We start from the raw sequence: 18,030 nt of genomic DNA, 5'->3' as shown, positions 1-18,030 counted from the left end.
GACTACAGGGGGCTCAATGCGGTCACGGTCGCCGATGCGTACCCAATGCCACGCATCGATGACCTGCTCGATCAGTTGGCCGGGGCTCAGTACCTGACCATCATGGATCTGAGCCGGGGATATTGGCAGATCCCCCTGACTCGCAAGGCCAGGGAACGCTCTGCCTTTATTACCCCATTTGGACTGTACGAGTCCACGGTGATGCCATTCGGGATGAGGAATGCCCCTGCCACTTTCCAGCGGATGGTCAACACCCTGCTCAAGGGACTTGAAGGGTACGCGGCCGCGTACCTGGATGACATTGCCGTCTTCAGTCCCACCTGGGAGGACCACCTAGAGCATCTAGCACAGGTGCTCAGGCGGATCCACCGGGCAGGTTTGACCATCAAGCCGGGAAAGTGTCAGCTGGCCATGAGCGAGGTCCAGTACCTCGGTCACCGGGTAGGTGGGAGAACACTGAAGCCCGAGCCTGAGAAAGTGGAAGCCATCGCATCCTGGCCCACCCCCAGGACCAAGAAGCAGGTGATGTCCTTCTTGGGGACCGCTGGGTACTATAGGAGGTTTGTTCCATGCTATAGTAGCCTGGCAAAGCCCTTGACGGACCTCACCAAGAAGAAGCTGCCCTCTGCAGTCGATTGGACAATGGACTGCGAGACAGCCTTCCGGGCCCTAAAGGACGCCCTGTCCAGCCCGCCCGTGCTACAGGCAGCCGACTTCACGCGGCCGTTTGTAGTACAGACCGACGCCAGTGACTTCGGCCTCGGTGCGGTGCTCAGCCAGGTGGACTCTGCGAGCCAAGAGCACCCAGTCTTGTACCTGAGCAGGAAGCTGTTACCAAGGGAAGTTGCCTATTCCACGATGGAGAAGGAGTGCCTGGCCATAGTGTGGGCCCTGCAGCGTCTGCAACCCTATCTATACGGGCGCCACTTCATCGTGGAGACGGACCACAATCCCCTCAGCTGGTTGCACACCGTCTCTGGGACGAATGGGCGATTGTTGCGATGGAGCCTTGCGCTCCAGCAATACAACTTCACCATTCGCCACAAAAGGGGCCGTGACCACGGTAACGCAGACGGGCTGTCCCGACAAGGAGAGGTCGCGGACGGGCGCACGGGGGAACACCGGAGTGTGCTGCCCCCTAGCGCCCTCAAAAGGGGGGAGGTGTGAGGCAAATCCCGGGATATGAAGATGAATTATGACTCCAGTCATAATCTCTCATCACTCCCTGGCAGTGCCCCCTCCCTTCTTGTTCTCAATGTCCAGCATCTGTGAAGGTGTTACACCTCCATGGCCATGTCCTGTGATATGGAAATGAGGTGGTGTGGGAACAATGGACACAGGATGACTCCCTGCCGTCACCCTGTAACAAGAGTTGTATCTCATTAGCAAGGCTATGGAACTAGCTAGACAGAACGACTCCAGTAAAAAATGGTTCATATCTCGCAAGCCATATTTCCGATAAATATGGCAACCATAAAAATGGTGTCTCCGCATGCAGACGATGCCGGCACACCCTTTTTATGGGAGCAGGACATTGGGAAATGCCCCAGGCGTGATATCAGCCAATGGGGAACTGGCAGACAGGTCATGAGTCCCCTCGTTCTGTAGCTAAATTCATAACTGTCACAATGAGAGCGTTGGCGTCCGCCTACGACGCTCCCAGGCAAAGTTATGGCCCATATTCCATGTTGGGATATTGTCCATAACTCAAGCCAGGGGTGGAGCAGTGCTCCCTGTGAGGTCACTAAGGTAGGAGGGGACCTGGATCTGCCCAGGTTGATAACCCTACTTCGGCCATTTTCCAGTGTTCTTTCGCTGGGGGCACGTGTAGGAAACATCTGTGGGAGTTCCTGGAAACCTGGTCTACAGCGCCCCCCTGTGGCCAGACGCAACAAGGTAACTGCTGGAACTGTGTATGCCTGTTTGTAACCCATGCTTTGATTGTAACTGTACTCTGACATATGTATATTCTGTAGATTCCCTATTGTATATATTGTAGTTTCTAGTGTGCTTTAGGCTGATTAAATTATATAATTAATCTTGGGCTGTTCTGTTATCTCGATCTTGAATCCCACGTCTGTGTGTTCGGCTAATAGTTACCGTAAAGCGGTTGGTGGCAGCGAGTTTGTGCCAAGGATTATTGTGGGGAGGCCAGTGAGATTCGGGGAGATTTTATATATTCCGCCCGCGGAGGTCGGGGGAATATATACCCTACTCTCACCGGGGACCCTTCAATAATCGGCATAAGTAGTATAGCGGCCTCCTTGCTTATTGTCGGGCAATTCCATAATTGGCCTGACTATAAGAGGGGCGCTAGAGAGCGCGTCACGTGCTCTGTCGGTCGGGAGGTATAAAGGAGGGGTGACCCCCCACTTGTTACCCCCCGATTGTGACGTACTGGTAGCCAGCGCGGGGGATTTCTGAGTGACCCCCCCGGTGGTTTGTGACACCTCCGTATAGAGAGAACACCCCACAAGACCCTCCGTATACCGGGAACACCCCACAAGACCCTCCGTATACAGGGAACACCCCACAAGACCCTCCGTATACAGGGAACACCCCACAAGACCCTCCGTATACCGGGAACACCCCACAAGACCCTCTCTATACCGGGAACACCCCACAAGACCCTCCGTATACAGAAAGCACCTCACAAGACCTTCCGTATACAGGGAACACCCCACAAGACCCTCCATATACCGGGAACACACCAAACAAGACTCCGTATACAGAAAGCACCTCACAAGACCCTCCGTATATCGAGGATACCCCACAAGACCCTCCATATACCGGGAACACCCCACAAGACCCTCTGTATACAGAAAACACCCCACAAGACCCTCCGTATACAGAAAACACCCCAAAAGACCCTCCGTATACAGAAAACATCCCACAAGACCCATCCTATACCGGGAACACCCCACAAGACCCTCCGTATACCGGGAACACCCCACAAGACCCTCTGTATACTGGGAACACCCCACAAGACCCTCCGTATACAGGGAACACCCCACAAGACCCTCCGTATACAGGGAACACTCCACAAGACCCTCCGTATACCGGGGACACCCCACAAGACCCTCCGTATACAGGGAACACCCCAACAAGACCCTCCGTATACCAGGGACACCCCACAAGACCCTCCGTATACAGGGAACACCCCACAAGACCCTCCGTATACAGAAAACACCCCAAAAGACCCTCCGTATACAGAAAACACCCCACTAGACCCTCCCTATACCGGAAACACCCCGCAAGACCCTCCGTATACACGGAACACCCCACAAGACCCTCCGTATACCGGGAACACCCCACAAGACCCTCCGTATACAGGGAACACCCCACAAGACCCTCCGTACACAGGGAACACCCCACAAGACCCTCCGTATACAGGGAACACCCCACAAGACCCTTCGTATACGGGAAACACCCCACAAGACCCTCCGTAAACAGGGAACACCCAATAAGACCCTCTGTATACCGGGAACATCCCACAAGACCCTCTGTATACAGGAAACACCCCACAAGACCCTCCGTATACAGGGAACATCCCACAAGACCCTCCGTATACAGGGAACACCCCACAAGACCCTCCGTATACAGGGAACACCCCACAAGACCCTCCGAATACAAGGAACACCCCACAAGACCCTCCGTATATTGGGGATACCCCACAAGACCCTCCATATACCGGGAACACCCCAAAAGACCCTCCGTATACAGAAAACACCCCAAAAGACCCTCCGTATACAGGGAACACCCCACAAGACCCTCTGTATACCGGGAACACTCCGCAAGACCCTCCGTATACAGGGAACACCCCACAAGACCCTCCGTATACAGGGGACACCCCAAAAGATCCTCCGTATACCGGAAACACCCCAAAAGACCCTCCATATACAGGGAACATCCCACAAGACCCTCCGTATACCGGGAACACACCAAACAAGACCCTCCGTATACAGAAAGCACCTCACAAGACCCTCCGTATACAGGGAACACCCCATAAGACCCTCCGTATATCGGGGATACCCCACAAGACCCTCCATATACCGGGAACACCCCACAAGACCCTCCGTATACAGAAAACACCCCACAAGACCCTCCGTATACAGAAAACACCCCACAAGACCCTCTGTATACCGGGAACACCCCACAAGACCCTCCGTATACAGGGAACACTCCACAAGACCCTCCGTATACAGGGAACACTCCACAAGACCCTCCGTATAGAGAGAACACCCCACAAGACCCTCCGTATACAGGGAACACTCCACAAGACCCTCCGTATAGAGAGAACACTCCACAAGACCCTCCGTATAGAGAGAACACCCCACAAGACCCTCCGTATAGAGAGAACACCCCACAAGACCCTCCGTATACAGGGAACATCCCACAAGACCCTCCGTATACAGGGAACACCCCACAAGACCCTCCGTATACAAGGAACACCCCACAAGACCCTCCGTATATTGGGGATACCCCACAAGACCCTCCATATACCGGGAACACCCCAAAAGACCCTCCGTATACAGAAAACACCCCAAAAGACCCTCCGTATACAGGGAACACCCCACAAGACCCTCTGTATACCGGCAACACTCCGCAAGACCCTCCGTATACAGGGGACACCCCAAAAGACCCTCCGTATACAGAAAACAACCCAAAAGACCCTCCATATACAGGGAACATCCCACAAGACCCTCCGTATACCGGGAACACCTCACAAGACCCTCCATATACCAGGAACACCCCAAAAGACCCTCCGTATACAGAAAACACCCCATAAGACCCTGCGTATACAGTGAACACTTCACAAGACCCTCCGTATACAGAAAACACCCCACAAGACCCTCCATATACAGAGAACACCCCACAAGACCCTCCGTATACAGGGAACACCTCACAAGACCCTCCATATACCGGGAACACCCCACAAGACCCTCCGAATACAGGGAATATCCCACAAGACCCTCCGTATACAGGGAACACCCCACAAGACCCTCCATATACCGTGAACACCCCAAAAGACCCTCCGTATACAGGAAAAACCCCAGAAGACCCTTCGTATATACGGAACACCCCACAACACCCTCCGTATACAGGGAACGCCCCACAAGACCCTCCGTATACCGGGAACAGCCCACAAGACCCTCCGTATACAGGGAACATCCCACAAGACCCTCCGTATACCGGGAACACCCTACAAGACCCTCCGTATACAGGGAACACCCCACAAGACCCTCCGTATACAGGGAACACCCCACAAGACCCTCCGTATACAGGGAACACCCCACAAGACCCTCCGTATACCGGGAACACCCCACAAGACCCTCCGTATACCGGGAACACCCCACAAGACCCTCCGTATACAGGGAACACCCCACAAGATCCTCCGTATACCGGGAACAGCCCACAAGACCCTCTCTATACCGGGAACACCCCACAAGACCCTCCGTATACAGAAAGCACCTCACAAGACCTTCCGTATACAGGGAACACCCCACAAGACCCTCCATATACCGGGAACACACCAAACAAGACTCTCCGTATACAGAAAGCACCTCACAAGACCGTCCGTATACAGGGAACACCCCACAAGACCCTCCATATACCGGGAACACCCCACAAGACCCTCTGTATACAGAAAACACCCCACAAGACCCTCCGTATACAGAAAACACCCCAAAAGACCCTCCGTATACAGAAAACATCCCACAAGACCCATCCTATACCGGGAACACCCCACAAGACCCTCCGTATACCGGGAACACCCCACAAGACCCTCTGTATACTGGGAACACCCCACAAGACCCTCCGTATACAGGGAACACCCCACAAGACCCTCCGTATACAGGGAACACTCCACAAGACCCTCCGTATACCGGGGACACCCCACAAGACCCTCCGTATACAGCGGACACCCCACAAGACCCTCCGTATACAGGGAACACCCCACAAGACCCTCCGTACACAGGGAACACCCCACAAGACCCTCCGTATACAGGGAACACCCCACAAGACCCTCCGTATACAGGGAACCCCCCACAAGACCCTCTGTATACAGGAAACACCCCACAAGACCCTCCGTACACAGGGAACACCCCACAAGACCCTCCGTATACAGGGAACACCCCACAAGACCCTCCGTATACCGGGAACACTCCACAAGACCCTCCGTATACCGGGAACGCCCCACAAGACCCTCCATACACAGGGAACACCCCACAAGACTCTCCGAATACAGGGAATATCCCACAAGACCCTCCGTATACCGGGAACACCCCACAAGACCCTCCGTATACCGGGAACACCCCAAAAGACCCTCCGTATACCGGGAACACCCCACAAGACCCTCCGTATACAGTGAACACTTCACAAGACCCTCCGTATACCAGGAACACCCCAAAAGAGCCTCCATATACAGAGAACACCCCACAAGACCCTCCGTATACAGGGAACACCCCACAAGACCCTCCGTATACAGAGAACACCCCACAAGACGCTACATATTCAGAGAGCACCACACAAGACCCTCCGTATACAGGGAACACCCCACAAGACCCTCCGTATACAGGGAACACCCCACAAGACGCTCCATATTCAGAGAGCACCACACAAGACCCTCCGTATACCGGGTACACCCCACAAGATACTCCGTATACCGGGAACACCTCACAAGACCCTCCGTATACCGGGAACACCCCACAAGACCCTCCGTATACCGGGAACACCCCACAAGACCCTCCATATACTGGGAACACCCCAAAAGACCCTCCGTATACAGAAAACACCCCACTAGACCCTCCGTATACAGTGAACACTTCACAAGACCCTCCGTATACCGGGAACACCCCAAAAGACCCTCCATATACAGAAAACACCCCACAAGACCCTCTGTATACAGGGAACACCCCACAAGACCCTCCGTATACAGGGAACACCCCACAAGACCCTCCGTATACCGGGAACACCCCCACAAGACCCTCCATATACCGGGAACACCCCACAAGACCCTCCGTATACCGGGAACACCCCACAAGACCCTCTGTATACCGGGAACACCCCACAAGACCCTCTGTATACCGGGAACACCCCACAAGACCCTCCGTGTACAGAAAACACCCCAAAAGACCCTCCGTATACCGGGAACACACCAAACAAGACCCTCCGTATACAGAAAGCACCTCACAAGACCCTCCGTATACAGGGAACACCCCACAAGACCCTCCATATACCGGGAACACCCCACAAGACCCTCCGTATACAGAAAACACCCCAAAAGACCCTCCGTATACCGGGAACACACCAAACAAGACCCTCCGTATACAGAAAGCACCTCACAAGACCCTCCGTATACAGGGAACACCCCACAAGACCCTCCATATACCGGGAACACCCCACAAGACCCTCCGTATACAGAAAACACCCCACAAGACCCTCCATATACCGGGAACACCCCACAAGACCCTCCGTATACAGAAAACACCCCAAAAGACCCTCCGTATACAGAAAACACCCCACAAGACCCACCCTATACCGGGAACACCCCACAAGACCCTCCATATACCGGGAACACCCCACAAGACCCTCCGTATATACGGAACACCCCACAAGACCCTCCGTATACCGGGAACACCCCACAAGACCCTACGTATACCGGGAACACCCCACAAGACCCTCCGTATACCGGGAACACCCCACAAGACCCTCCGTATACCGGGAACACCCCACAAGACCCTCTGTATACCGGGAACACCCCACAAGACCCTCCGTATATACGGAACACCCCACAAGACCCTCCGTATACCGGGAACACCCCACAAGACCCTACGTATACCGGGAACACCCCACAAGACCCTCCGTATACCGGGAACACCCCACAAGACCCTCCGTATACCGGGAACACCCCACAAGACCCTCTGTATACCGGGAACACCCCACAAGACCCTCCGTATACAGGGAACACCCCACAAGACCCTCCGTATATACGGAACACCCCACAAGACCCTCCGTATACCGGGAACACCCCACAAGACCCTACGTATACCGGGAACACCCCACAAGACCCTCCGTATACCGGGAACACCCCACAAGACCCTCCGTATACCGGGAACACCCCACAAGACCCTCCGTATACAGGGAACACCCCACAAGACCCTCCGTATACAGGAAACATTCCACAAGACCCTCCGTATACAGGGAACACCCCATAAGACTCTCCGTATACCGGGGACACCCCACAGGACCCTGCGTATACAAGGAACACTTCACAAGACCCTCCGTATACAGTGAACACCCCACAAGACCCTCCGTATACCAGGGACACCGCACAGGACTCTCAGTATACAGGGAACACTCTACAAGACCCTCCGTATACAGGGAACACCCCATAAGACCCTCCGTATACAGGGAACACCCCATAAGACCCTCCGTATACAGGGAACACCCCATAAGACCCTCCGTATACAGGGAACACCCCACAAGACCCTCCGTATATAGGGAACTCCCCACAAGAGCCTCCGTAAACAGGGAAGACCCCACAAGACCCTCTGTATACAGGGAACCCCCCGACAAGACCCTCCGTATACAGGGAAGACCCCACAAGACCCTGTATACAGGGAACACCCCACAAGACCCTCCGTATACAGGGAACACCCCACAAGACCCTGTATACAGATGATGGCTGTGTGTTGGCTGCTGCTCCTCGGTGTCTGCTGCTCTATGATGTAATTACCTCCTGCAGTACCGCAGTCGCACACCAGGAGGAGCTGTTACTCCACTTATTTCCAGGCACATTCTTATTCCTTCATCTTCATACTTTACCGTTTTGGGGTCTCTGGATCTGCACTTTTCTGCTTGCTGTCAGTGAGTGGGGTGCCCCGATACTTCCCACAGATCAGTGCTGAATACCACTGTATGCAGTGTGCACAGTGTCGGGATCCTGCACATTGTCTGCACTGACACACTGGAACGAGTGATGAGCGAGTAGTCAGCGAGTTCTGTCCGCTAGTCACATATTGGTTACGAGTAGCGGGTGCAATGTAAGTCAATGGGAAATACGCGCTAAGTAGCGAGTAACACGAAAGCCGGTCTATTCGTGCGAGCAGCGGACAGAAGTCGCTAACAGCATAGAGAGTACGAATAGTTAACTGATCGCCCAACACTGACTGTAAGGACTGATGGAGGCGATGGATCCGGCCTCTCACCGCAGAGAGTGGGGCCCTGGACCTGCTGCTCTCTAAATAGAAAGGAGCCCCCTCTATACAGGAGCCGCTCTCTCTTTATATGGGAGTTGTCTCCTCCTCTGCATGGGGCCACTCTGTTCTTGCACAGGTCCGCTCTCTCCTTACACAGGTCCACTGTCCCCTTACATGGGGCCGCTCTCTCCTTACACAGGTCCACTGTCCCCTTACATGGGCCGCTCTCCCCTTGCACAGATCCGCTCTCTCCTTACATGGGGCCGCTCTCCCCTTGCACAGATCCGCTCTCTCCTTACATGGGGCCGCTCTCCCCTTGCACAGATCCGCTCTCTCCTTTTACAGTGCCGCTCTCTCTTTACACGGGTCCGCTCTCTCCTTACATGGGCCGCTCTCCCCTTGCACAGATCCGCTGCTCTCTCCTTACATGGGGCCGCTCTCCCCTTGCACAGATCCGCTCTCTCCTTTTACAGTGCCGCTCTCTCTTTACACAGGTCCGCTCTCTCCTTACATGGGGCCGCTCTCTCCTTACATGGGGCCGCTCTCTCCTTTTACGGGGCCGCTCTCTCTTTACACTGGTCCGCTCTCTCCTTACATGGGGCCGCTCTCTCCTTACATGGGCTTCTCTCCCCTTGCACAGATCCGCTCTCTCTTTACATGGGGCCGCTCTCTTTTTACACAGGTCCGCTCTCTCCTTATATGGGACCGCTTTCTCCTTACACGGGTCCGCTCTCTCCTTACATGGGGCCGCTCTCTCCTTACATGGGGCTTCTCTCCCCTTGCACAGATCCGCTCTCTCTTTACATGGGACCGCTTTCTCCTTACACAGGTCCGCTCTCTCCTTACATGGGGCCGCTCTCCCCTTGCACAGATCCGCTCTCTCCTCATACGGGGCCGCTCTCTCCTTATACGGGGCCGCTCTCTCCTTACACAGGTCCGCTCTCTCCTTACACAGGTCCGCTCTCTCCTTACACAGGTCCGCTCTCTCCTTACATGGGACCGCTTTCTCCTTGCACAGGTCCGCTCTCTCCTTACATGGGACCGCTTTCTCCTTGCACAGGTCTGCTCTATCCTTACATGGGGCCGCTTTCTCCATGCATAGGTCCGCTCTCTCCTTACACGGGGCCGCTGTCTCCTTACACGGGGCCGCTGTCTCCTTACACGGGGCCGCTGTCTCCTTACATGGGGCCGCTCTCTCCTTATACGGGACCGCTCTCTCCTTACATGGGTCCGCTCTCTCCTTACATGGGACCGCTTTCTCCTTGCACAGGTCTGCTCTATCCTTACATGGGACCGCTTTCTCCATGCATAGGTCCGCTCTCTCCTTGCACAGGTCCGCTCTCTCCTTACACGGGGCTGCTGTCTCCTTACACGGGGCCGCGCTCTCCTTACACAGATCTGCTCTCTCCTTACATGGGGCTGTTCTCCCCTTCCACAGATCCGCTCTCTCCTTACACAGGTCCGCTCTCTCCTTACAAAGTTCCGCTATCTCATTACATGGGGCCGCTCTCTCCTACACAGGGCCGCTCTTTCCTTACACAGGGCCGCTCTCTCCTTACACAGTTCCGCTATCTCCTTACATGGGGCTGCTCTCTCCTTACATAGGGCCGCTCTCTCCTTACATGGGACCGCTCTCTCCTTACACGGGTATACTCTCTCCTTACATGGGACCGCTTTCTCCTTGCACATGGCCGCTCTCTCCTTACACAGTTCCGCTATCTCCTTACATGGGGCCGCTCTCTCCTTACATGGGGCCGCTGTCTCCTTACATGGGGCCGCTCTCTCCTTACATGGGGCCGCTTTCTCCTTGCACACGTTCACTCTCTCCTTACACGGGGGCCGCTCTCTCCTTACATGGGACCGCTTTCTCCTTGCACAGGTCCGCTCTCTCCTTGCACAGGTCTGCTCTCCCCTTGCATAGGTCCGATCTCTTCTTACACAGGGCCACTCTCTCCTTACACAGGTCTGCTCTCTCCTTACATGGGACCGCTTTCTCCGTTCACAGGTCCGCTCTTTCCTTACATGGGACCGCTTTCTCCATGCATAGGTCCGCTCTCTCCTTACATGGGACCGCTTTCTCCATGCATAGGTCCGCTCTCTCCTTACACAGGGCCACTCTCTCCTTACACAGGTGTGCTCTCTCCTTACATGGGACCGCTTTCTCCGTTCACAGGTCCACTCTCTCCTTGCATGGGACCGCTTTCTCCATGCATATGTCCGCTCTCTCCTTATGTGGCGCCCCTGAGGCTGCCATCGCCACAGAGGTACTGCACCTCAGTCAGAGGCGTGGTGCCCCATCCTGGGTAAGAAAGAGGCCATCTATCGGTTCACACACTAAAAACCTGCAGACACCCAATAATTAGCTCCTACATTAGATCGGGGCCGGGGCAGGGGCCATTAATGCTGCGACCAGTATCTGGTTATGGCACTTAAGCCCCGTGCACTGTCTCTAGAACCATCCAGGGGGTGGAGCTTAGTGTCTGAGGTAAAAGGGGCGGAGCTAAGTTTGAAAGTTGACAGACAGAGTCAGTCAGGAGCGGAGAGGGGACCGACGAGGGGTCCGGGGACCCTGGGGGTCTTCCTCGACCCTGGTGATGTTGAAGAGAGAATCCTAGAGAGTTAGGGGAGGGGTGTCCAGACTCCCTATGGTCTTGTTCCACAGGCAACATTTCCCGGTGAGGGATTTGGTCGCAAATGGGGTCCCGGTCCCCGGTCCCTAGACTAGGACGATTCTTCAGGACTTCCTAGTAACACCAGATGCCGGGGTGGCTGTACGCAGCATGGGGGCCACAAGCAGCACACGAGTCCGCTGGAAGGGGCCACAGAGGACCAGGGAGCCAGGCAGGAATCCCTTTGAGGGTCCGCGGTTCCTGGCTCAGGGCACTGTGTGTGGAGGCGCAGGATCGGCAGGAGAGAGTCAGCGCAGACGAGACCACCAGTACTGGCCTCAGACTTAATCAGTGGTTGCCCATCACTGAGGATCCCAGCACACTGTGGTGAACTAATGTGGCTGATAACTGAGAATCGATGCAGTGACTAAAAGACTGTTATTGCAAAGCCCCGGTGTCGTCTCCATTCCTCCTGCGTCACAGCCTGCCCTCATAGACTTTTCATATGTCCAATGGTCGCCCCGGGGTCCGCTCCACCTGTGGGGAGCAAGAACACCTCAGCTGCGCCCTCACCACCTGCCCCGGGGAACACGCAGCGCAGCGGCAGCTCACATAGCCGCACAACCAGGTGGGGGCACAAATTTACAAATCTCTAAAAATACAACTCCCATCATCGGCCCCTTTTATCTTTTAAAATACACCACCAGGGTCATGGAGCCGGACCCCGCCACCGCTGACATCCCCGGACTAGTCCGGCCCGGTTCCGAGTCCCCCAGCCTGGACTGGGCGAGTCACTTACACAGGTCCCCTCTCTCCTTGTACAGGTCCACTACTTCTTACGCGGGGCTGCTGTCTCCTTACATGGGGCCACTCTCTGCTTACACAGGTCTGCTCCTCCTTACACAGGTCTGCTCTCTCCTTACACAGGTCTGCTCCTCCTTACACAGGTCTGCTCTCTCCTTACACAGGTCTGCTCCTCCTTACACAGGTCTGCTCTCTCCTTACACAGGTCCGCTTTCTCCTTACACAGGTCTGCTCCTCCTTACACGGGGCTGCTCACTGTTTGCACAGGTCCGCGCTCTCTTTACATGGGGACGCTCACTTCTTGCACAAGGCCGCTCTCCCCTTGCACAGGGCTGCTCTCGCCTTACACGGGGCCGCTGTCTCCTTACATGGGGCTGCTCTCCCCTTGCACAGGTCCGCTCTATCCTTACACAGATCCTCCCTCCTCTTGTACAGGTCCACTCTATATTTACACAGGTCCGCTGTCTGTTTACATGGGGCCACTGTCCTTACACAGGTCCGCTGTCTCCTTACATGGGGTTGCTCTTTCCTTACATAGGGCACTCTCCCCTTGTAAAGGGCCGTGCTCTCCTTGCACGGGGCTGCTCTTCCCTTGCACAGGTCCTCTCTCCTCTTGTACAGGTCCGCTGTCTTTTTACACGGGTCCGCTCTGCTTCCACAGGTCCGCTCTCCCCTTGCACAGGTCCGCTCTCCCCTTACACAGGTCCGCTCTCCCCTTGCACAGGTCCGCTCTCCCCTTACACAGGTCCGCTCTCCCCTTGCACAGGTCCGCTCTCCCCTTGCACAAGTCCGCTCTCCCCTTACACAGGTCCGCTCTCCCCTTGCACAGGTCCGCTCTCCCCTTGCACAGGTCCGCTCTCCCCTTGCATAGGTCCGCTCTCCCTTGCAGGTCCGCTCTCCCCTTACACAGGTCCGCTCTCCCCTTGCACAGGTCCGCTCTCCCCTTGCACAGGTCCGCTCTCCCCTTGCACAGGTCCGCTCTCCCCTTGCACAGGTCTGCTCTCCCCTTGCACAGGTCCGCTTTCTCCTTACACAGGTCCGCTCTCCCCTTGCACAGGTCCGCTTTCTCCTTACACAGGTCCGCTCTCCCCTTGCACAGGTCCGCTTTCTCCTTACACAGGTCCGCTCTCCCCTTGCACAGGTCCGCTCTCCACTTGCACAGGTCCGCTCTCCCCTTGCACAGGTCCGCTCTCCCCTTACACAGGTCCGCTCTCCCCTTACACAGGTCCGCTCTCCCCTTGCACAGGTCCGCTCTATCCTTACACAGATCCTCCCTCCTCTTGTACAGGTCCACTCTATATTTACACAGGTCCGCTGTCTGTTTACATGGGGCCACTGTCCTTACACAGGTCCGCTGTCTCCTTACATGGGGTTGCTCTTTCCTTACATAGGGCCACTCTCCCCTTGTAAAGGGCCGTGCTCTCCTTGCACGGGGCTGCTCTTCCCTTGCACAGGTCCTCTCTCCTCTTGTACAGGTCCGCTGTCTTTTTACACGGGTCCGCTCTGCTTCCACAGGTCCGCTCTCCCCTTGCACAGGTCCGCTCTCCCCTTGCACAGGTCCGCTCTCCCCTTACACAGGTCCGCTCTCCCCTTGCACAGGTCCGCTCTCCCCTTGCACAAGTCCGCTCTCCCCTTACACAGGTCCGCTCTCCCCTTGCACAGGTCCGCTCTCCCCTTGCACAGGTCCGCTCTCCCCTTGCATAGGTCCGCTCTCCCCTTGCACAGGTCCGCTCTCCCCTTACACAGGTCCGCTCTCCCCTTGCACAGGTCCGCTCTCCCCTTGCACAGGTCCGCTCTCCCCTTGCACAGGTCCGCTCTCCCCTTGCACAGGTCCGCTTTCTCCTTACACAGGTCCGCTCTCCCCTTGCACAGGTCCGCTTTCTCCTTGCACAGGTCCGCTCTCCCCTTGCACAGGTCCGCTCTCCACTTGCACAGGTCCGCTCTCCCCTTGCACAGGTCCGCTCTCCCTTGCACAGGTCCGCTCTCCCCTTGCACAGGTCCGCTCTCCCCTTGCACAGGTCCGCTCTCCCCTTGCACAGGTCCGCTCTCCCCTTGCACAGGTCCGCTCTCCCCTTGCACAGGTCCGCTCTCCCCTTGCACAGGTCCGCTCTCCCCTTGCACAGGTCCGCTCTCCCCTTGCACAGGTCCGCTCTCCCCTTGCACAGGTCCGCTCTCCCCTTGCACAGGTCCGCTCTCCCCTTGCACAGGTCCGCTCTCCCCTTGCACAGGTCCGCTCTCCCCTTGCACAGGTCCGCTCTCCCCTTGCACAGGTCCGCTCTCTCCTTACACAGGTCCGCTCTCCCCTTGCACAGGTCCGCTCTCCCCTTACACAGGTCCGCTCTCCCCTTGCACAGGTCCGCTCTCCCCTTACACAGGTCCGCTCTTTCCTTGCACAGGTCCGCTCTCCCCTTGCACAGGTCCGCTCTCCCCTTACACAGGTCCGCTCTCCCCTTACACAGGTCCGCTCTCCCCTTGCATAGGTCCGCTCTCCCCTTGCACAGGGCTGCTCGGTCAGGCTGCAGTTCCCGGCTCGGCCCCCGGGGGCGCTGTGTGGTGGTCGGTGCAGGAGGCGGCTCCTCACACGCAGGAGATAGAGCGGCGGCGGCGGTGGCGGAGGACTCGGAGCCTCACACCGGATTCATCACTCCGGGACATGCAGCCGCTGCCGTTGGTTTAGGCCGGGAATCCGGAGGGACAAGAACCGGGGCCTTCCCTCCCCGGAGCCCGGACACACGGTACCGGAGAGCGCGGCCCCGGGGAGCGGCCTGTGAGCAGCGGAGATGTCCGGGAGAATAGAGAAAGCAGGTACCGGGGAGGAGACGGCGCCAGCGGGGGAAAGCGGCCGCTCCCTGCAGCCCCTGGGCACGGATTCCACACAGGCCCCGAACCGCTGACAGCAGCCGGAGAGCGGGGACCGGGGGAGAGAGACCCGGGGGAGAGAGAGCGGGGACCGGGGGAGAGAGACCCGGGGGAGAGAGACCCGGGGGAGAGAGACCCGGGGGAGAGAGAGCGGGGACCGGGGGAGAGAGAGCGGGGACCGGGGGGGGGAGTGAGAGACCTGGGGGGGAGAGGTACCGGGGGGGGGGGGGTGAGAGACCTGGGGGGGAGAGGTACCGGGGGGAGAGAGAGAGAGACCGGGGGGAGAGAGAGCGAGCGGGGACCGGGGGGAGAAAGACCTGGGGCGAGAGAGACCTTGGGGGGAGAGAGAGCGGGGACCGGGAGGGGGGGGAGAGGTACCGGGGGATAGAGAGAGCGGGGACCGGGAGGGGGGGAGAGGTACCGGGGGATAGAGCGAGCGGGGACCGGGGGGGGGGGGGGAGAGAGAGCGGGGACCGGGGGGGGGGGAGAGAGAGCGGAGACCGGGGGGGGGAGAGAGAGCGGGGACCGGGGGGGGGGGAGAGAGAGCGGAGACCGGGGGGGGGAGAGAGAGCGGGGACCGGGTGGGGGGGGGGAGAGAGCGGAGACCGGGGGGGGGGAGAGAGAGCGGGGACCGGGTGGGGGGGGGGGGAGAGAGCGGGGACCGGGGGGGGGGGGGAGAGAGAGCGGAGACCGGGGGGGGGGGAGAGAGAGCGGAGACCGGGGGGGGGGAGAGAGAGCGGAGACAGACCGGGGGGGGGGGGAGAGGGAGCGGAGACAGACCGGGGGGGGGGGAGAGGGAGCGGAGACCGGGGGGGGGGAGAGGGAGCGGAGACAGACGGGGGGGGGGAGAGGGAGCGGAGACCGGGGGGGGGAAGGGAGAGCGGAGACCGGGGGGGGGGAAGGGAGAGCGGAGACCGGGGGGGGGAAGGGAGAGCGGAGACCGGGGGGGGAAGGGAGAGCGGAGACCGGGGGGGGGGAAGGGAGAGCGGAGACCGGGGGGGGGAAGGGAGAGCGGAGACCGGGGGGGGGGAAGGGAGAGCGGAGACCGGGGGGGGGAAGGGAGAGCGGAGACCGGGGGGGGAAGGGAGAGCGGAGACCGGGGGGGGGGAGGGAGAGGGGAGAGCGGAGACCGGGGGGGGGGAGGGAGAGCGGAGACCGGGGGAGGGAGAGCGGAGACCGGGGGAGGGAGAGCGGAGACCGGGGGGGGGGAGGGAGAGCGGAGACCGGGGTAGGGGGTGGGGGGAGGGAGAGCGGAGACCGGGATAGGGGGTGGGGGGAGGGAGAGCGGAGACCGGGGGGGGGGAGGGAGAGAGAGAGAGAGCGGGGACCGACTGGGGGGGAGAGAGAGAGAGAGAGAGCGGGGACCGACTGGGGGGGGAGAGAGAGAGAGAGAGAGCGGGGACCGACTGGGGGGGGAGAGAGAGAGCGGGGACCGACTGGGGGGGGAGAGAGAGAGAGCGGGGACCGACTGGGGGGGGAGAGAGAGAGAGAGAGAGCGGGGACCGACTGGGGGGGGAGAGAGAGAGAGAGAGAGCGGGGACCGACTGGGGGGGGAGAGAGAGAGAGAGAGAGCGGGGACCGACTGGGGGGGGGAGAGAGAGAGAGAGAGCGGGGACCGACTGGGGGGGGGAGAGAGAGAGAGAGAGAGAGCGGGGACCGACTGGGGGGGGAGAGAGAGAGAGAGAGAGAGAGAGCGGGGACCGACTGGGGGGGGAGAGAGAGAGAGAGAGAGAGAGAGAGCGGGGACCGACTGGGGGGGGAGAGAGAGAGAGAGAGAGAGAGAGAGAGAGAGAGCGGGGACCGACTGGGGGGGAGAGAGAGAGAGAGAGAGAGAGAGCGGGGACCGACTGGGGGGGGAGAGAGAGAGAGAGAGAGAGAGAGAGAGAGAGAGCGGGGACCGACTGGGGGGGGAGAGAGAGAGAGAGAGAGAGAGAGAGAGAGAGAGCGGGGACCGACTGGGGGGGGAGAGAGAGAGCGGGGACCGACTGGGGGGGGAGAGAGAGAGAGCGGGGACCGACTGGGGGGGGAGAGAGAGAGCGGGGACCGACTGGGGGGGGAGAGAGAGAGAGAGCGGGGACCGACTGGGGGGGAGAGAGAGAGAGAGCGGGGACCGACTGGGGGGGAGAGAGAGAGAGAGCGGGGACCGACTGGGGGGGAGAGAGAGAGAGCGGGACCGACTGGGGGGGGAGAGAGAGAGAGAGCGGGGACCGACTGGGGGGGAGAGAGAGAGAGAGCGGGGACCGACTGGGGGGGGGGGGAGAGAGAGAGAGAGAGAGAGAGAGCGGGGACCGACTGGGGGGGAGAGAGAGAGAGAGCGGGGACCGACTGGGGGGGGGGGGGGAGAGAGAGAGAGAGAGAGAGCGGGGACCGACTGGGGGGGAGAGAGAGAGAGCGGGACCGACTGGGGGGGGGAGAGAGAGAGAGAGAGAGCGGGGACCGACTGGGGGGAGAGAGAGAGAGAGGAGCGGGGACCGACTGGGGGGGAGAGAGAGAGAGAGAGAGCGGGGACCGACTGGGGGGAGAGAGAGAGAGCGGGGACCGACTGGGGGGGGAGAGAG

The sequence above is a fragment of the Anomaloglossus baeobatrachus genome, chromosome 9 (genome assembly GCF_048569485.1).
Source record: "Anomaloglossus baeobatrachus isolate aAnoBae1 chromosome 9, aAnoBae1.hap1, whole genome shotgun sequence".
In the NCBI taxonomy this organism is placed as follows: Eukaryota; Metazoa; Chordata; class Amphibia; order Anura; family Aromobatidae; genus Anomaloglossus; species Anomaloglossus baeobatrachus.
Note: the sequence above shows the minus strand (reverse complement) of the source record.